We start from the raw sequence: 6,775 nt of genomic DNA on the forward strand, positions 1-6,775 counted from the left end.
ACAACTACTTGATGATTGAATTCACTCTTGTTAGTTGGATATATTATGGTCTTCCTTGTGTGACTGACCAATGTATGTGAGAAGTAAACAAAAACAACAAGGATTGCTCCAAACTCAAGATGATGTTCATCAACATTGAGCATCCACAACAAGTTCACTTACATTCCATGTCATAAACATCATTCGAAGGTATGTACTCATATCCTTGATAAAGCTTCACACCAAGTCATGAGGTAAAGCAACTCAAGTGATATGAAGACATTAAAATTCTTAATCAAAAAATGGCAACCCCATTTTGCACTTAACGGTGAGTATGACATATGATCAAGCATTCTTGCTTGATTCCTCAAGTCAGTATACTCTAATATAGGTGACCTAGTCACCGCCCAACATCTAGATGAAGATTCTTGTATGGTTCAAATTTTTATCGCTTACTTTCTTGGAACCATTCATTTCTCATCTAAATGTATGTATATATATCTTTAACAAAAAGATTATTTTCCTTTTTCTTTTTAAAAGTTTTCGGATATTTTCTCTCTATTTATGTTGAGAAGATGATTTTCATTGCAACTCGATCTCTTCGATCTCGGAAACTCGGTCTAACCAATTTCTCCCACAGGCCTACTATCATTTTTAGTCCAACTGAACCATATTGCCTTAGTGAATCCGGATTTTATCATTGCCTACGATCTTTGTGAATTTCTGGACTTTTGCCAAGAAGGAGAAACTTATAAGTGATCCCAAATTTTATTACCTCCAGAACTCTTTTGACCATATCCACTTATGCAGAAGGGGAAAAATCTTGGTTTCCCATAATCTTCAAGGAGGAGAAAACTTCAAATGGGGAGAAAATTTCAATGGTCCCATAACATAAGAGGGAGAAACATCTAGGATCCCAAACTGAAAGGGGGAGATATATCAAGGAACTCTTATCTATACTCAAAGGGGGAGAAAATTCAAGGAACCCTTATCAGAGAGAGAAGAATCCAGGATCCCTTACTCTCTATGAACTCTTACCCTCTGACTGTTTTGGAAATTAATGATAAAGGGGGATATATATCAAAGCTTTTTAATGCTTACACCACAAGGGGAGATCTACCAAAGGGAAGATGTGCCATAGGGAGATATATATCAAACCTTACACATTCAGGGGGGAGAGGTACCATTAAAGAGGAGAGATATAGAAAGTTTTATTGCCTACTTTTGGATTGAACTTGTCTTACTCTACCTACTCCCAATATCTACATGTTATGATTCAAGGGGAGAGGAAATCTTATATATTCATTCTTAGGGGAGAAAGTTCTAAATATCTTTGGAGACATATATATCATCAAATCCTATTTTCAATATGTCTTTGATATCTTTGTACTTTTGAAGCTCTTTGCATCTTTACAATAGTATACTCTTGGTTTATCTAACATTTGTTTTTCCAAGTGTATTCCTACTACTAAGATGCTCCGGAACCTCAAGGTAAGTATATGCATCATATCGTTATTCAAGACGATATCTTGTCTCTTGCACATATTATTTGCAAGAGTGAGTCTTGAACATCGAAATTTTTCATTCCCATATGTTTGATGCATTCATGCATACAACCAAGATTCACATGGCTTGTCCTATACCATCTAATATGTGTGTGCTCTTGCAGTCCAAAGCAACTATCCTTTAAAAGGGATTGCACACATTTAGGGGGAGCTCGTATTAGTCATGTATCTTTGAAAGTTGTCATATTCCACTGCTTATCTTTATTTGAAACATTGGTTGTATGTTGTCATCAATTACCAAAAAGGGGGAGATTGAAAGTGCATATGCTCCCTTGGTGGTTTTGATAATTCATGAAAACATAAATTGTCTCTTGGACTAATACTTTTACCTGGTATAATTCAGGTATAGTCCACAGAGAGTATTGGCTAAGTATTGTGAGGACAAGCCCCAAGGAAGAGGAAAGGAATTGGATTGGCCAAGGTTCAAGATGCAAGACTCTACATTTCAATTTGTGAGAAAACACTTTTGAGTCCACAATAAAGCCAATACTATTAAAAGGGTGTGAGGTATATATGATGAATTGGCTGCTCAAGTGCTTACAGATAGCCATAAAAAATACTCAGCATTTCTGTCACAAAATTCTCTGTCCAAAGCCTACAGATCAAAATAGGTGCCACCAAGAATTCCATTTTCAGCCATACAAATTTTTCCAGAAACGAAACCTTTGCCAAACCCTAATCTCTCGGTACCACCAACTTTCATATGGTGCCATCGAAAGTGAGTAACCAACTTTCTGGTCAATCGATTTCAAGAATTAGAATTTCTGAGTTTTGAAATCGGTCTCACCAAGAATTCAAAATTTGCCACATTTAGTGCAACTCGGTACCACCGAGATTCATTTCGGTGTCACCGAGTTGGGCAATAATGTTGTAATGGTTGGATTTTGGGAGATGCTTATATATACCCTTCTACCACCTGTCATTCGCAGGGAGAGCACTCAGAACACACACACTTGCCAGATTCATATTTCTAAGAGAGAGCCACCGACTCATGTGTTGAGATCAAGAGATTCCAATCCATCCATTACAAACTAGATATCTAGCCTCCCCAAGTTGCTTTCCACCAAATGAATTTCTCCTACGCATGCCAAATTTGTGAGAGAGTGATTGAGTGTTGAGTTGACTATCTTTTGAAGCACGGGAGTAAGGAGTTCATCGTTCTACTGCATCTATTACTTTTTGGAGGGTGGTGCCTCCTAGAATGGTTAGATGTCACTTGAGAGCTTCCTACTTCGTGTTGTGGAGTTGAACCAAGAAGTTTGTACAAGAAAGGAGATCACCTACTTCATGAAGATCTACCCCTAGTGAGGCTAGTCCTTAGTGGACGTAAGCCATGCTGGAATAGACAAGGACGCTTCTACATGGATCCCTTGTGGGCCGAGCCCTCCCTGGACTCTCGCAGCCCTTACCCTCAACTGAAGTCTCCACTAACTTGCACGTACGATAGCACCACCTATCGGAACCATGCCAAAATCACCGTGTCCATCTTTGCATTTGATCTATTCCTTACTCCACTAAGCTCTACTCCTTACTTACATGTGCAATGTCTTTACTTTCCGCTGCCATATATGTTGACTAGCATGTGTAGGGTGCACTAGACTTGTTAGAATTGCTAAAATCTGCCAACCATTAAAATTGGGAAAAGGATAGGATTTAAATTTATGCAAGTAGTCTATTCACCCCCCCTCTATACACCCCTTCTAGCAATTCAACATATGCCCCCTCTTACCTCAATCAAATTACTGGCGGCCATAGTTGAGGTTAGCAAAGGTCAAAGTTAGAATTCTGCAATAGAGTCCACCACCCCCTTCACTGATACATGATTCTTCACTAGTTAGTCCAGATATAAGTCTTGTTGAGTACCTTTGTATTCATGGTTGCATAATTTCACTTTTGCGGAGGAGACCACCGCCTCACTTGTGGCTCCTACATTGAGATCGACTTTGACCAAGTAGATTGGGAATCCTAGACAAAAGTCTGGTTCCTTTGGAGGGTCTTTTGTTTTGTTCAAGGCTTCATAAGCCATTTGTTAAACTTGTGTGTACTTGTACATAATTTATTTCCATTGTTGCTTGATTGTTGTGCCATGTGACCCCTACTTGTAATAACTCTATTATGTATGGCTCTATGGAGCCTTGAAATAAAGACTTTCAGTTATAGAGTTATATTGTGCTACCTTGAGTTACCAACACATGGTGTGCATAATGTGTGTATGGTTATTGAAATGCATGATATGTGTGGGGTCTGACACCTAGTTTTACAACCCCTGGCAGTCTTTCTTACAGAGGAATGTTTCGTTGCACTTCCATGAGCCTCTGTAGTTTGGCGCGGCTCTGGGACACAATGTTTGGGCGACATGTGCTCTGTAGTGGCACTACATCAACCCCTGTACGATCGATCCTTCTCTAGTTGATGACTAATCATGTTAAACTTGGATCTTTGTCATGTATTTTCTAGCAACATATTCATATAAGTTTGAGCCAAAAGGCGCAGATTGTACAACCAAGGTAAGGTGGTAGTCGTATGCATCGTGCGTGAGGTATCATGTTGCTTATATGGTTTCACACATGCTAGATCTAGCTATGCACACCTCGGGTCCTCACAATCATCCAATCCAATGCGATCAATGTTGGTTAACGTAGTAGAAAAATAAAAAAAATTCCCTACGATCAACTAGGAACACTATGAAGAAACACTAATGGTTGTGATCACGATCGATACTATCACCAAGTTGCAGTGGAAGAAGAGCATGAAGATGTTGATTGTACTTGGAGTCCCTCAAGCCATAGATGAACGATTGCACGATCCGCCCATGAATGATACCTCGAAATGAAGAACGAAAGCACATCCTCTTTACTTTGTTGGAAGTGTGAGGTCTTCATGATGCGCGAGTGCTTCATTGCCGGAGAATTAGAGGGAGGATATTAGAACCACATGGAGCTTCAAATTAGGAGGATTAGAGGAACTATACCTAAATCTAATTATTCAACTAGAACTAGAACTAAAATACTAGAGGAGGATCCAAAACTGGTGTGTTCAATAGGTGCCGAAACCTCAAGTATATATAAGTTGGAGGGGTGAGAGGGAGAGGCAGCCACCAAGGAGGGAAAGTCCCTCCTTGGGGCCCCACCCAAGGGGAAGGAGGATTCCTCCTCCCCAATTCCAATTCGGTCTCCCCTTCCATAAGGGCGGCTCCTCCATTTTGCCCTTAGTGGCCCAAGTCACGTTCCACCACTTCGCCTTTTAGTCCCATTGATATTTAATAAAATATTAAAAAAATCGAAATACCTGAAGTCCATTTTATATATAACTTAGCATCCGAGGAAACATTTTCCGCCTATATATATATTTATCGGTAACACCCGGTATTACCCGATACTCTATGGAACCCTTTGAGTGACCCCAAAACACTTTCACATCTCTCGAAAGTATTTTTATATTAATGAAACAATTCCAAAAATATGTTCTAATCACCTTCTAAAACCCACCATATCGTGATTATCTGACACATCCCTGACACCTTAAGAAAGTTAGCTTGTGCTCATGTTTTCTTTGCATTGCATCTAGGAAACTATCAACAAGAACAAAGTAAGTGGTGAAGGAAAATTCAACAAACCCTAGCCACTTCTCAAAATAAGGGAAAATTCAAACTAGTTAAAATTAATGAACCCAAAATGGCCTCAAGAAAAGTTCAATCTTTCTGTTAAATCATGAAAGTAAATGAGCAATGAAGAAAACCATTTTCTTTACACTTTAAGCATTTTAAATAAATGCAAAAAGCTACTAGTTTCAAGTTTTAAATTTGAAATCAGAAACTTTAAACTTTCAAAAATGTTGAAAACTTTAGGAATGGTTGGAAATATTCCAACAAATATTCTGGTGTGTTTAAAATAGCTTTTACAAACTATTTGGGAACTAAAATAAATAGCAAGTTAATGAAATAGCAAAAGAGAAACAAATCAGAAAAAAAGGAAAAAGGAATTACCTGTCGCCCACCTGGCCCGGCCCAGCTCCTCCTGTCGTCTTCCTCCTCGCAAGTAGGAGCAGGAGGTGGCCGCCGCGTCGCCGCGCGCCTCCACGCAGCTCCCTGGCTGCCTGGCCGCCGCCTCGCGCTGGCAAGCACGGGGATATCCCCCCCGAGGCCATCCCTATCCGTTCCCCAGCTCCAGTTTCCCCCTCCTCTCAGATCTCTCCTCCCTCCTTCTGCCGCCATTGCCACGAGCTCGAGCTCGAGCCACCGCACCTCTAGCCACAGGAACCTCCCTACGAGTAGTCTAGCAGCTTCGCCTCGTCGAGTTGGTGTTCTCTGCAACGGCCGGAGTCTCCCAAAGCTCTGCAACGTCCCCAACGCCATCGTCTTCAACCTTCGGTCGCCGGCAAATCGACGGTGAAACGCCGGCAACAGCCCTTCCCCGAGCCGTCTAAGCCGTGCTCTGCACTCCCCGTGAGCCTGCGGTCATTTCCCCTCTCATTCCCCTCGGATCCGAGCCCCCTAGCCAGTGGACCATCGAACCCGTACTCCGACAGCCGCCCCGGCTCGTCGCCGGCTTACTCCGGTCACCTATAGCTCTCCCTGAGGCCAGCGCTGCATGTGGTCGAGCCTGGAGATCACTCCAGTGCTCTCAGCTTTCTTTTCCGAGCACCACAGCACGTTTTAGCGTGTCTCCGGCGAGGTTCTGCCGCGGATCTGATCGCCGCCGGCCAGGCTCCGGCAAGGGCCGACGTGGCCAGCCTAATCCAGAAGTTTAAAGCCTAAGCACTCACTGACAGTGGGCCCAAGGCCATGTCAAACCCACTTAAGGGCTGGTCAGCGCGGGATTAGCCCCTGAGAGGCTGACCAGTGGGTCCCCCCTGTCAGGTTTGACCTGATCAGGTCAGTTGACCTGCTGATGTCAGGCTGACGCAATAAAGGGATTTTCCAGTATAGAAATAATTCCATAAATGTTTAAAACTTCAAAAATTCATAGAAATTAATCTGTAACTCCACTGAAAATAATTTATATATGAAAAAGTATTAGAAAAATTCAAGGAATCTGAATATGCCATTTTTAAACATGTTTGAAAATGTTACATAACCCAAACATGTAGTTTAATGAATAAGTCAATTCTTATAAATACTTTATAAATGGAATATGGAAAATATTTAATTTTCACTATGAATGACATGATCAAATACTGTCCTAATTACAAACCAGCAACCTAACATGTCATTCCATGCATGTTAACATCAA

This window comes from Hordeum vulgare, chromosome 6H, assembly GCF_904849725.1.
Source record: "Hordeum vulgare subsp. vulgare chromosome 6H, MorexV3_pseudomolecules_assembly, whole genome shotgun sequence".
NCBI lineage: Eukaryota > Viridiplantae > Streptophyta > Magnoliopsida > Poales > Poaceae > Hordeum > Hordeum vulgare.